Source organism: Lonchura striata, chromosome 11 (assembly GCF_050655825.1).
Source record: "Lonchura striata isolate lonStrDom1 chromosome 11, ASM5065582v1, whole genome shotgun sequence".
Lineage (NCBI taxonomy): Eukaryota > Metazoa > Chordata > Aves > Passeriformes > Estrildidae > Lonchura > Lonchura striata.
Window position 1 is genome coordinate 6,845,172 of NC_140713.1, and position 24,762 is coordinate 6,869,933.

Below are 24,762 nucleotides of genomic sequence, written 5' to 3' on the forward strand. Positions count from 1 at the left end.
GGAATGGCCCAGCAGCCAAGGCCAGTGGCCAGGTGAGGCTGGCCTGGCAGAGATGCTTGCTGGGAACTGCAAGACCACCTCCCCAGGGGTTCTTGACGTGCTACCAGGAAAACACTGGCCCTGGAAGGGATTTGGCAGTGGCTGAAGGGAGCTGGGGTTGGCACAGAGAACCCAGAACTCTACCACTGTGGGGCTGAGGGGAGGTGTGCCAGTCTGCAAGGGATCCAGCCCTGGCACCACGGGGCAGCAGCACTGGCAGAGCAGCCTCCTGCTTGCAGCAGATCCCTTGTGCTCTTTTCTTATGCAGAAGTCACCTGTACCTACATCCACATTAGTTTAACTTACCTGCCAAGGAAAAACTCCATAGCAGAAAAAGCTTGTTTTGCAAGTAACAGCCATTGCTACAGAAGGTTGCTTAAAAATAAAAACGTCCCTTGAAATGACACGTGGGTTCTCCCTGCTGCACAGTGCAAGGTTGTACAAGGGAGCCCTGCTCCACCACTTGGGAGAGCTTTGGACACACTGACAGGTGGCAGTGCCATGTGTGACTGAGGCTTGATCCTGCCACGTTAGTGTTCTCTGTGCTCAGAGAGGGCTGTGACAGTGAAGGGTCCTACCTGTCCTCTAGGACTTGTCCATGACAGGGAATAAGTTTGGTAAAACGAACAATTTGAAACCCATATTTGTAAAATGCATCTAACCACTCAAAAGCCTCATCTTGGCTGTGAGTTCAAGTGTGCCATGAATTTAGAGGGCATTCCATATCGTGCTAGAAAGAGGGCCCAGACCTCTGATGTGTGGCTGTTGCCAAGCCACACATCTGCACAGAACTCTTGTTTTTTGTTGGACCCATGGAAACACACCTGACTTCTGATGAATCTGTACAGAGGAATAATGATTGGAAGCTTTTCATCAACATGGTACCAAAAAGCAACAGCCTCGGCCCTCACAGCTGGGGCTCTGGGCACCTTGGAGCATTTCTGCTGGAAATGGTTTGGTTTAAGGACACAATCAGCTGTGGTAATGGCATGCAGCACTTCTATCAAGAGAGCTGGAAAAAGTGCCATTTCTACTTCCATTGACTCACATTGAGGAGGATAAAGTTTGAGCCACTTTGTAATTACCTCAATTCATCTTTAGGTAACAACATACAGCCAGGGAGACAGAGGGCAAACAGACAGATGAAGATGTTTTCTGGAAATAAAGAATTTAGAATGAATCCTACACAGGGAACAAGACATCCCATTCTTGCTCTTCCAAGACCACTGCGAAACAGTTCCAGATTTTGTCCTTATTATTGGGAGGCAAAACCAATAGTCTGAATAATTATTAATGATTAAAAAAATACCACTAAAGACGCAAGATAAATAACTTGATGTCCCTTCCAGCCAACCCAGTTTTAGAAGCAAGTTTTATCTCACTAGATGCTTTAACTGATGATTATGTCTGTGTTAATATCCTAGGGAGAAAAGTGGAAAGGCTTTGACAAAGGAAGACTTGCCAGTGCATTGACAAACAACAATACTTCGGATCACAAAGCGTTTCTTAGAGGATGGGTATTGAAGTGCTGGATTTTTAAAATTGTAGAAAATCTTCCCTACTTAATTCCCTTTTCAGAGCAACTTGAATTTTCTGGAGAAGGTTGAAAAAACCTATATGCCAACATTAACATCCCAAAGGCAGGAAAAGGCTGTAGAGAGAGCAATAAAAACTCTTTCTGAGACAATACGGTCCACAAGAAGGAAGATGTGATTTTAGTAAAAACTGGGAGCCTTGGCTCAAGGTTTCCTCAGTTTCTCAAACCTGGCAGCTAACCTTCAGAGAGCCAAGCCATCTCTCAGTGCTTCAGCCTGCACTTCTGGACAGCAGTGGGGCACTGTTTGCCTCCCTGGCACCCTTGGAGAAGCAAAGGACCTTGCACCTCACCTCACCTGAACTCACAGTAGCACTTGGCCCGTATTTGACATTGAAAATTGTTGCTTCTGTTGCAGGTTATTTTAAAATGGAGACAGATATTTGTAGGCCCATATATGTTTGTTTATTTAACTATCAGTTTGTTTGTCTATCAGCTGAACTAATGAAAATATTACTGCTCTTTAAGGAATTACTATGAGGCATTTTAAGACCCTCGAATGGAGGAAGCAAACAAAGCCATATTACCAAACAGGTAGTGAAATAACTAAGCACAAGATTTCATAAATATTGTGCATGCAAGCAGTTTCCACATCTTCCTCTCTCCCTCCCTGGTACACAGTGGGTTTATATTATTACTACATGTAGAAAATCTAGAAAGTAGCCACACATACCCTGTTTACAGTCCCTGAGCAATAATGCCATGAACTGGGGGTCAATACGGATTATTCTTTATTATTCCACCACAAAATATTCTTTGTGAGCTGACAGCAAACAGTCAAAAGAGCAGGGCTATAAATCACTGCTTCATTATAAATCCCTGCATTTGTCACTTTGTCACGCCCATTCCAGCACACCTCGGGCTTGATGTGGCTTTAATTTTTATTTTTTCTAATATCACAACATGGATGCAGCTGACTTTGCCCACCTGAGGGTGCCCATATTGTCACACGTGGCCCAGGGCAGAGGGCAGCTCTCTCAGCACTGGCAGACCCAGGAGGTTTTGCTGGAGGTGTTCTGCAGCTGCTGCTGCTCCGTGCACAGGGCGGGTGCTGCGATCACGGCTGTGGAGCACATCCAAACATCCCCCAGTGCCAGCAGAGCAAGTCCAGGGCTGCCTGCACCCATCTGGAGACACGGATTTATTCAGCATAACACGAGAACTTACCATCAGGTCCAGTTCCAGGGTGAACACTGTTTATTTTGGTGCAAGATCAGTGTGGGAAAATACATTTCCAATTTTGAGAGAGAAATTTTCCCAGTTCACAAACTGTTACATGTTTACAGAGTTTTGAATTATTGTAAGTAACAAAAGAGCACAGATTCAGTAGCAGAAATAAGAATAAAGCATACAGTTGTTGCTGGACATCTTGAGTTATACCAGTGAAGCCAACATAGGATTTTGCAGAATTATTAATAGATTGTGCCTATGGAAATTTTACTTATTTTTACTAACATAAGTTACCAGACCTGGGACAATTACATTGCCGAGCCATGCTCATTTGTGCTTTGGAAAGCTTAGAAGGGGACAGGGAGAATTAATGGAAAGAACCACATCCTCCTCCAGACCACAAATCATTCCTGTTTGTACCTGAAAGACCATAAATTTATCTGTTTGCAGAGCACTGGCAGGTTGCCTGGGAACTTCCATTAAAAGATGTAGTCCTGCAATGCACCTCACAGTGTCAAAGGTGGTATCTTTAACATGCAAAGGACAGCTTTAAGGCCACGTCTGTGATTAAAAAAAAAAAAAAAATTCTGGTTAATTTGGCATTAATCTGTGTGTCATTTTCCTGTGAGGCTCTTGGTGTACTTCCTTCAGTAATATTGCAGTCCATTCCAGTTCACAGCTTTTATATTATTCCATTTAGTTTCATTGCACAACCCTTGCTCTAGGTTGAACCTACGAATTCCCATTTTGGTGATGTGAAGCAATCTAGCCCTGACCTTGCCACGGTTCCTTACACACACGTAAAGCATCCTCTGAAGCCGGGGAGAGTTTGGCACTAAAAGCTGATGGCAGGACAGGTCATGTCCTTTATGTCGTGGGCAGGCAGGACCTGACTGTGCTCATGACTGCCAGGCCTCCCCAGCACCTTCCTGCCCAAATCCTGCCCTGGGCTCCAGCGTGCAGCTGCTTGCTGTGATCACACACTGTCACTGCTCACAGCCAGCCCACCCAGCACAAGTGATGGGCACAGCTCTGAAATGCAACCTTTTCTGAGGAACCCACTGCTGGGCCTGCCTCCTGCTGCCCCATGCCAAAGTTATGAACTAATCCCATTGACAATTGTTTTGCCCAACATATGGGTCCCAGATAGGGACAAACAGCAAAAAAAAAAGGACAAATTTAACTCAATATGGGCAAGTCCCCACTGCACTGGGTGTGGGTGCTGGTGAGCTTGGCTCTACAGCAGAGAAAGGACAAAAAGCCAAAGAGAGGAGAAAAGCTGAGCTGGGAGCGGCAGAGGAAGATTTTGTGTGGAAAGGAAACAATGGGACACGGGGAAGGAATTAAAAGAGCCACATCCTTGTCTGCATCACAGCCCTGCAGTTTAAGCTGTGACACTGGACCAACCCTGCTTCTCCCACGGCTCCCCTGTGACTGCCGTGGAGCAGCTCCATCCCCCTGGATGTGTCTCACCCCGGGCTGTGAGGGCAGCAGTGCTCTTAGCACAGATCACACCCCCCTCCTGCTTTGCGAGGACATTTTGATGTGTTCCCCACCCAGTCAGGCCCACCACAAGCCCTTGGAATTAATCTCCAGCCCCACAACCTCTGCTGAACATAAACCAAAAGATGTTCTTCCCTTGCCTCTGCTTCTGACCAAACTCACCCTGCTGCAGGCAGATAAGCTCTCCTTGGAGGGAGCCTTCCCAGCCACTGCTTCCCTGCAAGGCTTCCTGGGGAAGGACAAAGGCAAGATGGAATTTCCTTGCACACTCTTGTACCTATGTCCTTTCATATCTGCTTCCACTAGGTTTCTCAAGCTCATTGTCTTGTTTGTGAACTTCTGTATGTTTTATTAATGGCAATATTGATTCTTTTCCATTATTGCTGTATTCCATAACATATTATTAATATTCACTTTGTACACTCCCTTCATGTTCCCAGTTTACAAACTGTTCCATGTTTACAGAGTTTTGAATTATTGTAAGTAACAAAAAAGCACAGATTCAGTAGCAGAAATAAGAATAAAGCATACAGTTGTTGCTGGACATCTTGAGTTATACCAGTGAAGCCAACATAGGATTTTGCAGAATTATTTCTTTATGTTCAAATCATTTGCAAGTACTTGCTGTTTATTTGTCCTAAAAGCAGTGATAGGGAAGTGGGGATGTCAGCATGAGAACCCCACTGCAGCAGGCACAGCAGAGAGGATAAGAGTTCCCAGCAGCATCCTTGGCAGCACAGTGTCTTTTGGTCTGAAGAACCCCAAAATAATTCCCCTCAATTTCCAGCTCCCTTCAGACACAGAACGGTCTGCCACTGCCTGTTCAGTGAGTCACCTTCAGAGCTCTCAACCACATACAATGAACAAAAATGGTTTAAAAGAGGTGTGTTTACAAACACACACACACATATGGATAGATGGGTATACCTGCATATATACCCACCGAATGTCTAATGCAGAGCTAAGGTAGAACTGCAAATATACCATAACAAATTGTATATTATATTGTAGATACTATATATGTCATATATGGTTTATGTTATATATACACATCCCTATGAGATATAATCAGGTTTCATTTTGCTTCAATAAGCCTTGGGCTATGGTCAAGGTAATCTATCTGAATATTTGGAGTTCCCCCTTTGAAGGGTGAACCATAAATGTGCAACTTCCCTGTCTCCACAAGGCAGAGGAACTTTACCCCTTCCTCATAGCACCTGCGAGAGCACTGGGGTGGCATTCACCAAGAGAAGCCTGAAACAACCAGAACAGCACCATCCTCCCAGCTCCCTAGGTGCTGTTTCTCTGAGGTCACACCACACCAAACAGCACTGCTGCCTGGAGAGCTTCTGCTGCTGAGAGTGAAGGGACAGGTCACACACTTACAGTGTCCTTCAGCATTTATTTGCTCACTGCAGAGAGAAAATGAGTCATGAGAAACCTTAAGGTGGAGCACTCAAAACAAGGAGTGTATAAATGATTAGCTAGCAAGGGAAGGTCAGCACCAGTCCTTCAAGTCTGAGCATGTTCCATTAATGATGGCACATAAATAATCCTAGCTGAGTGCCTGTGGTTGCAGGAGAACAGCTATCACCCTTCTAGTCTCTGACATGTCTCTGACTCATATCATATCATCAATGAGGCTGATCTCAGTTTTCTTAAAAAATGTAGTTAAGGTTGTAGAAGTGGTAGAAAATGGAAGTTGATCAACAGATCCAGTTTCAGGATGCACACTTTTTGCAAAAAAATCAAAAACCTTCACTACATGGAGAGCCACAGGGATGGAAGATGGACCTGAATTCAATTTACACTCGTGCACCAATACAATTAATCATCTTTTCAGATAAGATCCCATTGCAGAATCTTTATTAGCACACTGATGAAAATGAAAGAGCATATACTGCCTGTTTTCTTCACATCACAGGTTGAATTTAAAGCATTGGTGATAGGGAAAAAATCAGTTTACTTTGTCAGGGAGCAAGAATGACTTGGAGGTATCTGACAAGAACACTGAGATCTTTTTTCCTAGAATAAATTACTGATTTTATAGAAAATATTCTGTGAATAATACAGCTGAGTTCACTAAGTACTCAGTATGTTCTCCTTAAATGCACTGATACTTGTGGCATTGCATGATGAACCATCTAACACTGTCCAAAGGCTGGAGGTCCCAGCATTTTCAGCAGTATCAACTGTATCAACTATCCAGGCCATTGCTGTAGTTTATAATCCAGTTTATTATGCAGTTTATTATCTGCGGCTGCTCTTACACATCTCTGACACCACATCTCTTGTACAGCTACCAAGTAGCTGGGTACCTTTTTCACTTAGTACCTTTTGGTTCTAAGCTTTGCTGCAGATACTCTGCAGTAAATTTTTATCATGACTTGAAGTTGGGCAGGTGAGCTGTGTCAGAGAGGGGGCAAATCCCCAACGGTGCAGAGAAACAGCAGCTTCTGTGGAGTGGGAAAATAAACATTCATATATGTTTAGTCTAAATGTCCTATGTTAAAATGTACTTAAGTAATTTCACAGATATCTGCATAAGAAAGGATAGACTGCACAGCATTGGGTGAAATAGTAATTTTTTCAGCATATTTCTATTTAGAAATTCAAGAACACAATCCTACCAGAGCCCAGCAATTGGAAGGAATACCAGGAAAAGTGAAACATATAAACATAACAGACAACATAATCATCAGCCTGCCTATTCTCAGTGAGATTCTCATGTGCATTTTCCTTTCACCTGCAGTCAGTCTGGGGCACTTTGATCCCAGTGTCCAAGCAGATATCTGGCTGAAAGAAAAGGAGCCAAGGGCAGGTGACAAGGGGATGGTGCCACTACAAAACCTGAATGTTGACCCATCCCTGCTCCTCCTGGCTGTCAGGCAGGAATGGTGGCACTCCTGCCCTGTAGGGAAGGATGGGGTTCCCACAATCTGGGTAAAGCTCTGGTGTGGGGCCATGGCCATCCAGGCACCCTTTGCAGCCTCAGAGCCCTCTGACTTGCCAGCACTTCCTCTGCAGCCTCCACTTTCTCTCTGGGGTAGTTCTCAGCTCCTCAGGTGCTGGCAGAGTGTGCCTTGCTGGTGATTCAATAAAATGTAGAATTAAAATGCAAATTTTCATTTTAATGAGGTTTAACTCGACGCAGAACTGTACAAAATCCAATTAAATAATTTTGCATTGCTCCCTGTCTAACTACGACTTGTCTTAATGTAATGTATTTGTGGATGTGATCCATGCATAATTTTGAGGTGAGAATCTTTAAATATTTTTAAACAAACATTGTCTATGGAGTAGAAAATCCTTAATACTAACCATTCTTGCCCCTCAGCATAGCTGAGCTACAGGGGAGGCATATTCTCTTCCATACAGCAATTTTATTTTTTAGGATCCCCAAAATCTGATCTTGAACTGGCTAAGAAAAGAGACAAGTCTCTTGCTTTGCTAACTGGTTGCCAACTTCCCACCTGTCAGACAACTTTGATTAACACTTGACCATGTCTGGTTTGCAGATTTATTTATCTTTTTGTTTTCAAAATAAAATAAAATATAAGAAAATATCCTTAAAAATAACAGAAAAGATGTCTGGAAAATGCCAGTTGTTGTACAAACAAGAACAGGTGAAATTGGAAGACGGAATTTGCATTGTTTGCATCTCTGGAGTGGCAGAAGGAAACAGGACCACTGAGGAGCCATGACACCTTTTTCAAGTTCTAAGATCCTCTTCTAAGCTATTTCAGGAAATGTTATATGCTGAGTTTGCACCATTCTTCTCTCTGTTCTGCAATCACATGGGAGCAGCAATAGCTGGGACAAGGAGCCGAAACATAACGACCTTGTTTAGACAGCTGAACTTCTGAAAAGGTTAAAATCTAAAACGAATTTTAAGTTCTGTCTGTGGATTAGGCCCACATAGGTTCATTTCATCTGGAACAGTATTTTGCACTTCTACAGGCAAGGTGAGTGCTGAGACCCTGGGGGTGCAGCTCACCCATGCAGAAATCATGAAAAGCTGTCTCTTGCTGTCTCTTGCCTGTTTTCTTCTTCGGTGGGTACCACAGAGGGCTGTGCTTGCAAAGCAATTGCCAGTGAGGTGGTGTCTGCATCCTTTTGTGCCAAGCTAAAGAACAGGACAGAACAGAATAAAAGCTACAAACTAATCAGAGGTGTGGAATATGCTTCACATCTGAGTACCTTTAAATGAAGAAATAACCAACTTCAGCAGAGCTGCCATTGTTTGCTGGTGTGGCCCTCATGCTGATGCTCGGGGTCTGGATGCTTTCCTGCCAGGCAGAGGAGCTCCTTGCAGAGCAGGTTGGTCACTCACAGCTCCCTGTAGTGAACTAGACTGAAAAAGAAACTTCAGACTTGTAAACTGCCTCCATCACACAGGCACATTGCTGTGACACAGCTGACTGGGAACACAAACCCCTCAGATAAACTTGTAGCAAAGGCCATATACTCATTCCTTCTGAAGGACAGGAGGAGTAACCCCCAAAGCTGACCAAGCTGTTTCTTTCTGTCCCCCTCTCTGGAGCTGAGCCAATATGACTGCTGCCCACCCAGGAATTCCCTGGTTTCCCTGGGGCTTGGATGGGGCTTGCTGCTACCAGGCTTTGGTGCTGACCTCTCTGCCACCTCATCACCCAGAGCCCAGGCACTGAGGATAGACGACCCCATGCAACATGAGGGAAGAATTCAGATTAAAGTTGCCTCAATATGTGTTTTGAGATAACTGCTAGTAAAGACATGGCTTCAAAATCCTAACAAAGGAGAGTTGTCTTGGCACGATATCCCAATATATGTTTGAAGAGCATCATACACCATAAAACTGAAGGCTTTGGGCAGTGCTGCTGATTTAATAATGCTAAAATACAAAATGGAACCGTGATTGAATTTGAAATTTGACCGTATTTCTTGTTCTCTCAACTTTGCCAGTATTCATTACTGCTTCATTTTTTTCTGTGAAAATAGGAAATACAGACCTTGAAGGTGTAACCTTCTGCCTGGGCCTGCACTGCTTCAGGCAGCTGTCTGCAGGTGGCCCAGGCATAAATCCTCTGTCATCCAGAAGGGCACAGAGAGCATCCCAGCCATTCCCAGACTTGCTAGCAATGCCATGTGAAATCTTGCCATGCACTTGGGTCCTGGCCCAGAACACATCCTCTAAACATTACCCCTTGCAGACCAGCAGACTTCTATTCTCCCATCGCCTGTGTCACCTCCTATTTTGTACAAAATCTGTAAAGCACAAGGGGGGAAAATAAGCCAATGGCTGTTCCAGTCATCTGGCAAGGCCTTGTGTGTGAGCTGGAACAGCACGTGGCACCCAGAACATCAGAACACAGCTCCATTTGAAGGCAGGGTGTTTCACTAAAGAAGGAAAACCAGGAAAAGAATTAGGGGAATAAGGTTCAGTTTAATAACCATGACAAACAGCTACTAACCATGTAGTAATTCAGAGGTTTCCATGAACTTTGCCAGGCCACTGGGGATATCCAACACTATCTTCTCAGGTGGGAGGGCAGGGGGACCAGGGTGTTCCCCAAATCATCCCTTTATTCACACCTAGGAAATGCCTATTGTTGCCATCAAAGCACAGCAAACACAAGGAGCCACCCCTCCCTCACAGTGTGCAAACCCACACTCAGGCAGAGAGGTGCACCAACAGACTGCACCCCCAAAACTTCTGGATTTTAGGAGGATCAACCTCCTTCTCTGTGGATATGCTCTGCCTTTGGGAGTTCTCTGCTGTTCCTCAAGGGCTGTGACTGCTCCAGGGAAGGAGGAATTTTTTTTAAAATCATGCTTTTAGGCTTGTGCTTTATTATGAGTGGCAATTTTTATCATCTTTTTGAAAGGGGGGGGTTCAGTAGATCTTTGAGGATTTGAGTGTTTGCCTTTTTTTTTTCTTTTCCCTGTTTGGATGAGACGGACTACAACACGGATTTGAAAAAAAAGGTTTGTTAATACCCTGCTAGCTTTAAAAGAGAAAATCTGGCATACACATGTTCCCTTTAGGGTTTTGATTTTTGAGGTATGAGCCCCATGCAGCAGAGGAGCCAGATCATTTGGCAGTAATGCAAAGTGGCACGGTGACACTTCACACAAATCCTTGCAGAATTCTGCTGAAGTGCAGGTAAATATTTAATAAAACTATAGTTGGAGAAAGCAAGACTTCAGAAATTTGAAAGGTGGCTCTGTGAGTGAAAAACTGGTATCAAATCCCCAGGCAGAGCTGTATCCTTGTGGCTCAGGAGAATGGACCCCGAGGGCTCAGCTCCTTGCAGCAGCAGCAGCAGGAGGTACTTCAAAACCCCAAAATTTACCTAAGCACTGATTCCTCACCCCTGCATATTGATGTCTCACCTGCTGTGTTTCTTACCAAATCGATGTTTTGGCTGTTTTCTGTTTCATTGGCAAACTCTGATGTGCCAAACAGTGCTACAGGTTTTGTCCTCTCCACTCTGTCATTCCATACTACAGGGCTTCAGTGCCACTTAATTTTGTGATGAGGAATAGTGCATTGCCTGCAATGTATGTTGCTCATGTTCTTCTTCACTGTTACAATGACTCATTATTCACAGTGTGTTTATGTAATATCATAAATACCAATCTCTGGTATTTATGCAGCATAGTATTTACTTGGGCAAGTTGCCACATGCACTAAAGAAGTAAACAAAGAGCCATTCTTCAGAGGGTTAAAAAAGTCTTAAAATTAATCCAATTTTCCTTCATAAGGCACTCCTTGTTATTTTACCTAAAGTGGCTCTTTAAGATATACAGTATGATAAAACACAATTCCTGGGAGACGTAATTATGGTTCCTAAGAGACTGGTGAATAAACAATCTGGAATAGAGTGTTTGTTTTCCCTAGGTTTTCTTAACTATTAATGGAAGGCATAAAAAAAAAAAAAATTGGGGAGGAATGTGTTGGGGTTGATAAATGGTAAAAAACCTGAGGAGCAGACTTCACTGAACACTCAGGACTTCTGCCTAGAAGCGGCACTATTTTATTTGATTGCAAATAATCCTGTTTTGGTAATGCATTTGCAGTGAGGGTAAATGCCACAGTGGATTCTTTGGTTGTTTTTTTTTTTGGTTTTTTTTTTTAATATTTACTGTACTGTGTACATCAATGGCACAATGTGTGTTCTAAAGTAAAGAGCTTGCCTTGTCTCACATTACCTCTAAGCATTAACACAAACAGCTTCCTTGGACTGAAGGTGACAAAACCTGCGTGGTACGAAATGTTCTGACACAAATTCCTGAGGAATGGCAGAGGGCTCCCATCCAGGACAGTGCTGAGCCATTGCAAGTCCTTTCCTGGGAAATCAGGGACACTGCAGCCAACTCTACACCTGTGTGCCACTGAAAACCTGGAGCCTGCCTAAAGCCACACTTGAATCAGCAGCTGAGGAAAACCTATTTGCCACGTGTGTATATTCTGCAATTGAATCAGAGGCAGTGTTTAATAATACTGGTCCCATAGAGTTATTCAAGTGATTCATCACCTAAAACCAGAGGCCACTGGCCACCTCTCTACATCAGCAAATCAGACTGATGAAGCCAAGCTATTAATTCAAAATAATGGTGTCAATCTTCAACCTGTCATCATCAGGAATAACTAAGTAAATTATCAGCTTTGTAGGACCCTCACAGAAGCACAGATTCACATCACAGGTCCTGGGTTTGCACCAGCATCTGCCTCTGCAGATTTTTAATCCCATGAATATAATGATCAGGTCTTATAGGTTCAGTAGAACCAGACATAGACCTTGCATTCCTCCTGTGGCATGTCAGGGTAATAGATCACACTGCTGTAGTTAATACTCATCTATAATTGAATAATTTCCTTTAAAAAAGGCAACAGAAGTATTCATAAAGTCAATTTTATGCCAGATCTGAAGTAAATGCCATTTCTGGCAGAAGAGCACACAGCTCATGAGTTATTGACTAAATAATGGGCATTGCTTGCCTCTTTCTATCCAGATTTGCACAAATGGCTACAAGAAAAATATATACAAAGATGAATCTGGTCAAGCTAGTACATGTTCCTGTCTTAAGAATTTATTAAAGAAGTGAATAAACATGCTTGATGTGGTAATTAACCCCATGTAAATAACAAATCTTGCCTTTATAGGGTTTTGTTTGTGCTGCTGTCATTAAGGGCCATTCAGTATTTCCAAACTGGCAGCAGGCCTGAGGTTAAACCTCAGCAAATGATGGGGGAAGATGCACAGAATGGGGGTGAGGGGACCCTGGCAGGGGAACCCTTGTCACTGGTTCCCTTCCCTGAGAGTCCAGAGACAGGAAAGAGAGCAGCAGTAAAGCACATTGATTCTGACAATCTTTGGGCAATCTCAGCTCGGTAGGCACATTTCTGTAATCGAGAGAAGAGATTTCCTTCCAAGCTCCTGACTCCCTTGCCCAGACAGAGAGGTTTGCCCGGTGCTCTGCTGTGCCGGCGTGTGTGTGCAGGGCCCAGCCCAGCCCTGCAGCCTGCCAGGAGCTCCTGAGAGCTGCTGCCCTGCTCCTCAGCCTCTGCTGCTCCTCCCGAGCCCCACGGCACCTGCAGCAGCCATCCCCCACATCTCAGAGGCCACTGGGTCACTTCAGTGCTTCCCAGCCAGGCGCTGGAATGACCCAGGGTGCCGGGGCAGCCCTCAGGCTCAGCTCCTCCGTTGGCCTTAGGGCCCATCCTGCCCTGCTTTCTCTAGCAGCTAACACCATTAGTAATGAATTCTGTGTCTAAAAGGAAATTCTCTTCGTTACAAAGCCCTCAAATTAATCAGCAGCAGTGGTTGTCTGAAGAAAACCCGAGTTACTGCTGTGACTGATGGGGTGGTGCTTCAGTGACCTTCCAGCCCTCTTGCTGCCATCTGCCATAGCGTGCAAGTGATCAGCCATAGCAACAACGACTGGGTTTCTGTGCACACTCTTCTGATGCCTCTGGTAAGGAGGTCCATCAGACATGCCTTTCTGTTCAGGACATTTTGTCCTAGAGAAAGTTGAATTAGTAAATATCCTGCAGCCACCCAGACAGGAGCATGCTGGAGAATCAGAGATGAGTTCTTCATGGGTCAATACTGCTTGTGAGACAAATGCACTTCTCCTCTTGTGCTACAAACCCATCTTGTCTTTGGCTTCACTGAAGACAAAATGATCACACAAGAAAGACAGACAGCACAACACAGCAAAATTGAAAACACATTTAGCAATTTGCATACCTTGCGTGCCATAGAACACCCCCAAATCCTGGTGGAAATGTGCATGATGTGCCAGACATCATGAACCCAGGAACTCCCCTCCCCATAATCCCTTGGGACCAGAAAGTTTCTGATTGTTCTCCAGCTTCCCCATAAAAGCTTCATTGTTACTGCAGCCCAGCCTTTACCAGGAGTCATGGCACCGGGCCACAGCCTCCAGGGACACTCTCAAGCTGCACAAAACAAGTTTTTCCAAACAGTTTAAGTATTTCCCAGCCCAGACTCTCACATTCTAGTTGTTTGTGCAGGGACAGTAACCCACCAAGCCCTGCCTAAAATACTGGTTGTTTAAACTCCACAGAGACATTTTTTGCTAACATTCCTTACTGCTGTAACCTCTTGACCATTTAAGACTACTATTAATGGGCAGATTCCATAAGCCTAATGTCAAGGAGCCATGCCTGCTGCAAAAAAGACAGCAATCAGACAATAGAGACATAATTGCTGCTTCCTCTGGACCATTATTGGGCTCACAATTTCTTCATGGCACTGGACTTCGCAGTAGTCCGTGAGATAGGTGCAGCACCAGCTGAGCAGCTCGTAGCTGCAGTTGTATTTTGTGATGAAAGCAGTTAAATTTGCTCAGTGGGAGCTGATTCGGTGGCCCTGGAGGAGCTGTATGTCCTGGAGAGACCTGAGCCACCCCACGAGCAGCAGTGCCAGGGTGCCAGATCAGTGCCCAGCTCCCTTGCTTGGTGCTCACAGAGCCCCAGCACGTGGGCAGGTTTCCATGGTCGTATTTTGGACAGCATTTGTCCAAGTTTCTGTGCAGAGATTTTACCCTCTTTTCAAATCAGGCAGCATGGCAATGGGAAGAGGCCATTACAAAATAGATTATTGCACTTAAATTTCTCCCCTGGGAGTTGGGGAGGTCCCTAGTAAATGTGTCAAGGACACAGACAGGCTGGGGGCAGGGATTTGGGCAGCAGGTAGAAGCTGGGAAGGGAACATCACTGGGACACTCTGCAGATGCTGTGACAGTCTCTCAGTCCTGCACACTGTTCATTTGCAAGGGGACACCTCAGTCAAAAGCCTCATGGCACAGGCTCCCCTCCTCCCACCAGAGAGAGCAATGGTCTCCTGCTCTCCAGGGCATTTCTGCCATCCCCAATAGGCTCTACAGGAGCACCAATGCATCCTGATGCCCTGCTTGCAGCAGAGGGCTGCAGCCTGCAGCACACTGCTCTGGGGATGCTGCAGCAGCCTGCACACTCACCCTGGGCACCAGAGTGCTGAGCTGCTCCTTCCACCCCTGCAGGACAGCAGCTCCTCACTTAAACCAGAGCACACTCCTCAACACCCTCACCTTCCCCTTCATTCTAGTTCTAATCAAGCTAATCATGGCATTCATTCGTTAAATCAGTACTAATTAGGGGGATGCTAATTAGAAAAAGGAATGACAAACCCATGGATGCTGTCATACTTCTCTCCCAGCACTTTGGAGGCGCTGCCACCTCTGTGCTGAGAAGGTCCAGGCCATTGGGAGCCATCCCAAGTCACGAGCACAGGTCACAGGGACACTCCAGCCACAGGGCCTTGACTCCCCCAAACATCCTGGGCACAAATAGCACCAGTTTGAGTCACCACTTAGCACCATGGAGTGTTTGGTGCTCTTAGTATGGGGCCCTTCAGAAAGTGACTTCTAGATTACTTGCTCTGCAAAGATAATAAAACAAACAGAACCGGGGCTGGAGAGGAATTTCTGGAGTGCTCAACACCAGTCCTGGCTTCTGCCATGAGTCCAGGCAGGCCCTCAATGAGCCACAGCAGGCTGGTGAGTGCCAAGTGGGCATAGCCCTTCCAGAGATGCCTAAATACACACTGGTATTAAGGAACTAAAAGGCCTTAAAATGTGCTCATTATTTCAGTCAGGTGGGCTTGTGCTTAAATGGCTCTAGTCCATCTAACCTTTGTCTCCCAGAACCTTGAGGGGCTCTGGGCAGGACATAGGCACTGTGCCAGCCAGCTGCCCTTCTCACATGGTGCCAAGGGTTTCACTTTGTGCCAGTGCCCCCTCCAAGCAGGCAGCAGCAGAAAGCAGGCATGCAATTGCAGCCTCATCTAACACCTTAACTCAGTTTGCTCTAATTTGCTAACACACACAGACACACCATAATTACAGGGCTTGTGTTTAGGCATATCTCAAGAGTTCCTTGTACATGTAACAGAATAGCATAATTCATCCAGATCCCATCAGGGAAGACCAGTCCTAAAAAGTCCAGGGCCAGACACAGAGCCCTGTGTAAAAATGGGAAGAGCCCCAAAGATATTTGGGAATCTGGTGCAGACCAAATCTGATGTCTGACAAGATTCTGCTTTTGCATCTTGTCCTTGTGCCTTTGCAGCCTCGCTGGGAGCTGCTGTCAAGAAGCAGAGGTGCAGGGAAATTCCCCCTCGAGGTGCCCAGTGCCACTCCAGTTTTCTGTGTGGGCCACCTTCCTTGGCCTGTCCTGCTTAGGGACATGCTGGAAGATGAAGATGCCGGTCTGGAACAGGTTCCTGCTGGGGAGGGCTCCTGTGTGATCATTCCCAGTCTGCTAGAGGGGTGCACAACACAAAGGAGACCTGGCAATTCACAGCACAGCTCTACTGCTCAGAGGAGCACTGCCTTTCTCTTCCTGACCCTTGTAGCTATGGCAGCAAAAATTTAAATTAAACTCAGGTGTTGGAGTTGTTCTTTTGCCTTTTGTGCACCTCATGGCAGCATAGTGTGTTGTTCAAGAAGCTTGTCTTGCATCTCTCATTGCACAGACTGAGCTTTGAAGATGTTTTTTGGAACTTGTAGAAGCCCGTGGCCAGGTGATGTGCAGCCCTGCAGAAGGGACAGCCTCTCCTGGTTGTGCCCCAGCAGAGGCTGAGGTTTTGCTCTGCTTCAGGATGTTTGCTGAAGATCTGCACCAAAACACCAAAATCATCCTTGTTCCAGACTCAGTGATGCTCACTGCTTCCGAGCACTGAGCACGGCTGTGGATATGATTTGAGATGGCACAAAACCAACAAAGAACAGCTCATACAAATGGCTGGTGGGTGAGAAAGTAAGTTCATGGCATTTTTTCATCTAGAAACCTATCTCACCTTAACACAAATATTCCATCAATACTCTGGTGAGCCTGTTCCCCAGATGGATCTGGCCCAGCCAGAGCAGCAGGGTGGGGCTGTGCCTGCAGCTCTGTGCTAGGGGCTCTGGAGGTGAGTGAGGTGCTGAGGGTTCTGCACCCTGGGTGCTTGGAATTGAACTGCAAGGGTTCCTCTTCACAATGCAGTGAATTCCTGGCCTTTGAGTGGGGCTGTTGTGTGTGGGCACAACGTGTTGGCAACAGCTTTGCAGTGGTTGTGGTCTTTCAGGAGATGGCAGGGTGGCAGGGTTACCAGGAAGGTTGGTGCCTCTTTCCTGACGCTTTTATGGAGTTCCTGACAATAGTTTAAGACACTTAATTTATCATTTTCTCAAGAGAGATTTTTACTTCCCAGAGGACTGAAGCATTTTGAGCTCATCACACTGAATTATTGGCCCCAGATGAAGATGAAACCATGCAGCTGCCTGGACCATCCATGAGAGGCTGGACATGGCTGTCAGGGGTGTCCTAAGGATCACAGCCCAGCCTGGAGCTGGCAGGAGCCCTTCTGCTGAAGGAATAACAATTTACAATTGCTCTTCCTAAAGCTACACTTGGCCTTTTATCTGACCTTCTTTGATCTTCTCCACAACCTCTGGCAGGTCTTCAGTGCATTCAGTTCTTTATATTAAAGCAATTAATCCCACATGCAACCAATTAGGTTAAGACATAGTTTGATGGCCATAATATTCTACAGACAATCTACCAAGTTTTCAACAAGTTAGGGTGACTCCTACACGACACTTTCTAGTGACTGCAGTTCAGAAATGTCCCAGGGAAAAAAAACATATTCCAGAATTACCCTCCAAGCCAGAATGTGCCACTTGCAGACAACATGCTGGCTTTGTGTACATACAATAGGGACTCAAACCCTGCTCCTTCTTGTTGGGCACAGCATGCAGGGCAAGAATCTCACCAGACCTGTGTGAGCAGGTTTGTCATCCAATAACCTCTCTCCCTGTCACTGTCATTACGGGCAACCCACACCAAATGTTTTGCTTATCAGAAGCAAAGAGGCAGCAGCACACGTGAAGTCTTTGAGCTTCATCCATTTTGCCCAGGTCCCTAGGGAGGGGTGCAGGGGCAGCTGGCACAGGAGAGCATTTGCTCTTGGTGCCTGAGCACAGGGCAGCCCTCCCTGCTGCTCTCCCCTGTGCTGCTGCAGTGCTGTGGCCAACTCTCATGGAATTACCTAAATCTCCTCCTTGGGTACTCCAGTTGATGAGGCATCCCCCATCTGGTCCTGGTGTCAATAGATCACAGTTTTACATGGATGAAAAATGAGCCTCCCTTCTGCTTCAATAACCCGGGCCTGCACAAGTCTTCCAAAATTCAGCAGAGGCATTGAAAGCATGTCACCACTGTCTCTTTTGACCTGTGGGGTACAGGCTGTTGACACTGGTGTATGTTAAAGTGTCCTAGAGTCTCTTCACTTGGCCTTTGCTCTGTTAGTGACAGAGAAAAGGCACATTTCTTGTTTGGGGCATTTCCCTCCAGTGAAAGGAGCCAGCAGCAATGCCCAGTGCTGCTCTGTTTGTCTCAGGGAGAGGATTTCTCGTGTTTGGGGGCTGACAGCAGCAGCAGCAGCAGCAGCAGCAGCAGGAGCTGTTTCTCTCCCACCTGGAGATTTCCAGCAGTTGTGCTCATTCCTTCCTGCCCACACCTTGCCAAGGACAAGAGGCACCCACGTGCTCCTCCCAGCTCTGCCCCAGCACAAAAGTACAGCGAGATGGGCAGCAAGAATCCCACAGGCAGCAGCACTGCAGACCGTGGTGCTGGCACCAGACTATCTGGAGAGTTTTTGTGTTACAACAAAAGGTCTGGGCAATGTGGCAATAGGAACGCTAATGGACTTCAGATGGAGAATTATCTAATGGAGCAGCTTTCCTCCAAAAATGTCATTTTGTCACAATCAAAATGCTTGTGAAACTATCATTTTACCAACTATTTTTCTGGGGAAAAAAAAAAAAAGAAAAATAAGAAAGAAAAAAAACCCCAATATTTTTGTAAAATAAAACATTTAGAGATCTTTATTTTATATAATATATGGATTTTAAAAAGCTATAATGATCTAAATAAGGCTAAACTATTTATTTTTGTGGAATTTTCTTTGTGGAGAATTTCAACATTTTGAGGTTTTGTTTTGAATTGGAATGAAAACAAATTTCAAAATCTCAAAATTGTCTGAAACACAATTTCCACTCTCTGGCCAGCTCAAGTTTCAGGCTAGAGTATGTATAATAGCTCCCCTGCAGGGAAGCTCTTTAGGAAAAATGACTCTGAATGAATTTACTGGTGCAAACATATAGTTTTAAAGATTTGTCAATTTGTCCAAGCTGACATGTCCCTGCTGAAAGCTCCCCCAAGTCATAAGAAGCCTCCACAAGTTCCTGAAAGACTTATTTCTGAAAGGCATTGCTAACTTTGTAAAATTGATGGTGGTCATTTCCTGGCATTGATATCAACCAGGCAGTTACAGTTGTCACTTATTTGCAACAGACCCCAGAATTGATACCATAACTATTTTCTTTGTCAACTTTAATTGGACTCCTTTTAATAGATTAAACGAGGGATTAAGAGCTTTATATTACATTTTCAATGAAAGTCCTGTTTGTTCAGACTAAAATAATCAATAGAACAGAATTTACACACTAAAATATTTAGATTAATTTAAATATTTACAGCCTTAGCAAATAATTTTACCTCAAAAACCCCAAACTACTTGCATTTCCATGTGTAAGGAACAAAAACCTACCATAGGACAAATTAATTATTAGGAACATTAATGGAGACTTGCTGTAAGTTTTGTTTTCAAGTGAGTCACTTTGGATTTATGGTGACATAAATGAGATCATAGGCCAATCTCTTCACAGCAGCTTTGTACACCATGTAGGCATGAAACAGCCCAATGTTGAAGCACATTAACATAAACAGCTTGTAAGTTAAGCACATGTGCTTTAAAATAAAATCAGAATAAAAACCCTCCACAAATAAAAAAATTAAAAACACACACCAAAAAAAAAAAAACCAAAAAAACAAAAAAAAAAACCCACACAACAAAACCAAACAATAACCAAACAGAAGCACCCCTGCATGCCACAGGACTTTTTGCTGCCTTTTCCTGGTTGTGCTTTACTGGAGAAGCTGCTGAGCACTGCGCAGTGCCTGCTCCTGCAGAAAGCAGAGGCTCTGTGTCAAGGTGAAAGCTGGGCCAAAGCCACACTCTGCAGCCAAGGTTTGTTTATAACTCCTGACTGCTGGGTCAGTTATGTGGCAGTTTCACTAAACAAACAAGTAAAACCCAGGTCAATGTCCAAATCCTGGAGCGCAGCTTATTTAAGCAGCTTCAACAGTTGGTAGAGGAGCAGAGCTGTAAGTGGCAACAAATCGCCTCTGCAGGAAGAGCAGGAATGAAAGACAAATCAAATCAGGCCCAGGTATGGCTGAGGGGTTTTTTTGAAGATGCCTTTGACCAACAAGCTCAGCTTGATGCAGGAAGTTATTGAAAGCACATCTGGCACTCGGTGCTTTTGTTGCAGAATCAGCAACACAAACCTTTCAATCCATTCTCTTCAGTTGCTGTGTTGTGAGCTGTGTCCAATCATCGCCAAAAGAATCACTCTGCAAAGGACTGGAGAGGGGAAACCAAACCAAAACTCCATGGTAAATGCATCAAGGGATGACACAGAGGAGAGCAGCCAGCTGAACCAGTGCTGTGTGTGTCTCCTCTCCACTCCTGGGTTCAGCAGGATATTTCCTATGCTCCTACTGAGCGAGCTACTGACCTGGCACACACAAACCCTCTCCTTTGCTAGACTGCCTATCCATCTTGTACCCCTTGGCATAGTTATATAATCCCCATATAAATCCCTCCCTCCTGGCCTTGTACTGTGCAAGAAACACGTTAGCCTGCTTCCTACTGGATGCTGGCTTTGCACCCAAGGGTGCTGCCACGGCACCCTGCAGCTCCCTCCCTGCTCCAGGGGAGCCGAGGAAAGGGTCCAGCAGGGAGTCAGCTCCTTGCTGGGAAGAACCTATTTGTGCTTGTCTCGTGCTTGATAGTATTTCACTTGTTTGATATTAGCAAATCCATCAGCTGGAGTCTTGATCACTTTCCTCAGTGTAAAATTTCAATATACAGAATATTGTGAGTTGGAAGAGATTCACAAAAATCATCAAGTCCAACTCCCAAGTGAATAGCACTCTGTCTTGGTTTGGCTCTGCTGTGCCTGTAGAATAGGCTGCCTTTAACAAGAATAAACATAAACTAGGGTAGTCTGGCTTTGAACACTCCAAAGTGGAACAAAAATAGAGGACATTTGCAAAATGAAAGCAACCTTACGCAGATACGTAAGGGAGGTGGGCAGAGAATTGCAACACAGGAATTCTTAGATTCCTAGACAAAACCTGTCTAAGTAAGCTTGTGGTCAATTCTTGAAGCAGGCAATTTGCCCTCCCAAAGCTCTCTGGATGGAGTGATGGGTGCAGAGCTCTGTGTGGCTCCACGGGGAGCTCCTTTGTGTTTTCTGCTGCCAGTCTGACGTGGGAAGGTGGATGGGAACCACTGCTTCTTCTCATTCTACCTGTGAAATGCTTTTTCTACTCAGCATGTAAACATGTGGGCAAACAGAGACAATGGTTTAAAAAACAGTGAGCATGATTAAAATGCTTAAAGGAGAAAAAATATTGTTCAGCTGAACAGAAGTGGAGGGAGGCAAATGTCCAACTTGGAGGAACAAGGGATTTGTTCAGGGAGTCACAGAAATATTTGTGTGAAGCCATGGGACAAAATGAAGAAATTATGGTTTATAATAACTATCAAGACCATCTTGTATCATTAAGATTGCCAGGCTAGGAAATATTTTCTTTGGGAGAGCTCTGGCCTCCAAGTCTAATAGAGATTTTCTAATAGCCAAAGAAGAAATACATGCATGGAGTAATTAAAATAGCATTAGATTCCCACGCAGACCAGCAAGCATTACACAGGACTAAAAACCAGTGTGAGAAATCTGAATTGCTGCCCTAAAGTCAGCTCAGCTACCTATGGTTTCTAATCTGTAACCGTGTCAGGAGGAAATAATGGGAAAAATAAAATGGTTCAGTATAAAACCAATAATAAAGTAAAAGAAACACAAAATCTATGACATAAAATCAGTATGTCACTGATTTCTTTGTTGTCCAGCTCCTTGTACAACATAGAAAAAGCTGGTTTGCAGTGCCATAACACAAGAAAAGCTTGCTGCAGGCTTTCTTGCAACTTTTTAAGCAGATAAACACAATCACAAAGTCTATTTAACAATTCTATTTTATTGGTAGTAGAAGCATCAGTTATGGCTGTTGTGTTACAGTAGCCTTGAGAGCCATGAACTGTATTCCCCAGCCTCATGCAAAGTGCACTCTACAAGTACATCATAACAGATGAAAAATTTAAAACCTTAACTTTGCTTGTATGCAAAATTTTGATTTAAAATCTGCCCTGTTCCAGCAAAGATTTGTTTGTGTGTTTTTCTTTACCACTGTGAGGAATGTGACTACTCATGATGTGGAAAGCAAAGCACATGCGGGATGAAAATCAGAAACAAGTAGGCAAGAGAAGGGAGATGGAAAATATTAGCAGCCTGAAGGCTTTATTTGCCTTTGTGTCCACGAAATGTGAAGCTTCACTTTCTGCTGAGCCCTTCCACACTCAGAAAACATGGCTGAAGAACCTGAGCATACTTAGACTACCTTAAAGCCTTGGATATTTAAAAATGGCAACAGGGTTTAGCTTCTCATTTGTCATCTGGTTTCTGAGCCTTGTAGTGCATTAGGATCACATTTTCAGGGTTTCCCCTGCAACTAGAAGAATTAGAAATTTATTGTTAAAGAAAAAGAAAAGTGAGAAGGTCATGTGATTGTGTGCTTCCAGAAGCTGAGACTTGAAGCAAAAGCCCACCCTGGACTCACAATAAAATCATGAGAATTGAAAACACCAGACTTAAGAAGCTCATCCAAGCTTTCTGCTGTGCATATGTAAAACCAGGGTGTTGTCAGGACTAGTTAGCTAATGCCATAAAGCACTCATAAGGACAACGTTAGTTATTATTTAGGAGGAAACCAAAGTGTAAAGTGTTTTACATATAAATCTGCCCTTTAGAAGAGCAACATTAAAAACGCAAGACTGAGCTCTGGATTACTGAAGGGTAATAAAGAGGTTTTAAACACAGCCACAACTCATTCTGCATGAAAATGACTCAGCAGTGTCTTGACCAAGTTGGAAACAGGACCTCTGGAAGTGATTAGGAGTGGACTGTCTCCTAACACGCCTTCCTCCACTAATCTGCTTGGGATGGCAGCTGTGCGGAGCAGCCCAGTGCAAGGAGCAAAGCTGAGCAGAGAGAGGATGGCTCTGCAGCTCCACAGCCTTTGTCTCAGGACTCGAGTGCAATGGTGGCAGTGGCTCCTCTGCAATGACAGGTAATGTCTAGCAAAGAGGCAGAGTGTGCTGTGAAATCATCTGTGGCCACCCTCGTGTCTCTGTCGCAGCGATTTCGGTGGTTTCGGGCTATCTGCAGCTTGCCTATGCAGACTGAACATCCCCACTGGCAGTCACAGCCCATCTGCTGCACTCCTGAAGTGCTTTTGGGCAGAGCAATGCAGTTTCCACTGCTAAGACCATGCTTCCATGGAAGCAGATTTGGGTGAGTGGGGAAAACAGCAAGATTTTCTTCAAAAGCCACTTCTCAGGAGAACCAACCCACTGCTGTCCACAGCTCAGCATGGCTGGTGTAAGGAGCATCATCTCTGAGGGCAGCATTGAGCTTTCTGCAAAAAATATTTTGTGCCAAGTGTTTTTCTTCTTTGTCCACTTGTGGGTTCATAAAAATATTGCCAATCCCCTGTTGGGGGTGAGGACTTGGTGACAGCAAGTGCAATCCTGCTGAAAAAAGGCTTGTTTTTCCTTTGCACCTTTTGCAGACTCTTCAGAAGACCTTCCTAGTCCAGACACCCCCAGCTAAGAATTACTAGCTTCAGTCGTTTGGACCAGCTCTGGAAGCAGCAGAGCTCTGTTCAGCTTGATGGCAGTGAAAGAATTCACACATGTTGAAACACTCGTTTCCTGGCTTTAGCTGCCTTAGAGCTGGACCTGTCCTAAATGCTCCAGAACTGCTTGGAACCCACTGCTGCTCTTTCAGATGCAACGTGAGGGGAGTGCTGTTATTTTGTTAGGAGAGAGTTTAAAACAAACAAGCCACCACCAACTGCAGCTCATGTATATGGGTATGATTTTAGATTGCAAACAGGAGGCTGCTTGGCTTTGCATAGTAAGCATTGTCTGGCAGCAAATTGTCTCCTCTGATCTCCCTGAGCCTTGGATTGCTGCTGTGAGATTGTGTCACAACTAGTCATTAATTATTTCATCAAAAGTTTATTTTTCTCATTTCCTCATCATTATTTCCACCTAGTTTCTTTTACATTGAATCCGTTTATTGGCAAGGATTGTTTCTCCCCTAAGTGGGGTCTGGGCTTTGCAGAGAAGAACATTGACCTTAGAAAAGATGTATTGTTAACATATGTAGCTTACGTGCATACATATGCATACACTGAGCAAGAAATTACTGTATGTGTGTTTAAATATTGCTCTGGAACTCTGACCCTCGTCTCATTCACTCTGAAAGCAAATTCCCCTTCTTGCTACCTACAAATTCATCCCCTCTTCCTACCTAATAAATATGATAAATTATAAAATATTGTGGGGGAAAAAAAAACCACTGTGCAAAACCAAAAAAGATATTGCCATTCTCACCATGGGAATGAATAAACAAGGAAAAGCAAAAAGGAAAAACTAAAAACGTGAGTGCAGCTCTCAGGAGATTCATATCCTTGGGAGATAGTTATTTCTCAAAAGTGCCACAGTGTTCTTGGAAAAATGGAGAAGGCTCCTGGTAACGCCAGCCCCGACTGGCAAGACAGGAGAGCACTACTCATGGAGATAATTGCAACCACAAGAGAGGGGGGACTGCCGAGCCAAAGAAGTGAGGGAGGAGCAAGGCAGCCAAAACACCCAGTGGAGAGGCTCAGAGAG

At 44.7% G+C, this 24,762-nt stretch overlaps 1 protein-coding gene across 5 annotated transcripts in view; it reads right to left on the reverse strand.

Moving 5' to 3' along the window:
- Positions 1-24,762, reverse strand: part of LOC146766374 (uncharacterized) — an 84,904-nt gene continuing 60,142 nt past the window's right edge. Inside the window, exons 1-3 of one of the 5 annotated variants that reach the window (XM_085589443.1) lie at positions 10,698-24,762; positions 9,760-9,880; positions 1-8,660 (exon numbers count right to left, since the gene is read on the reverse strand). The exon at positions 10,698-24,762 is cut by the window's right edge and continues 60,142 nt beyond it. The gene's annotated coding sequence lies outside the window, so the exon portion shown is untranslated. The other 4 variants (XM_085589444.1, XM_085589442.1, XM_085589441.1 and 1 more) reach the window with 4 other exon arrangements.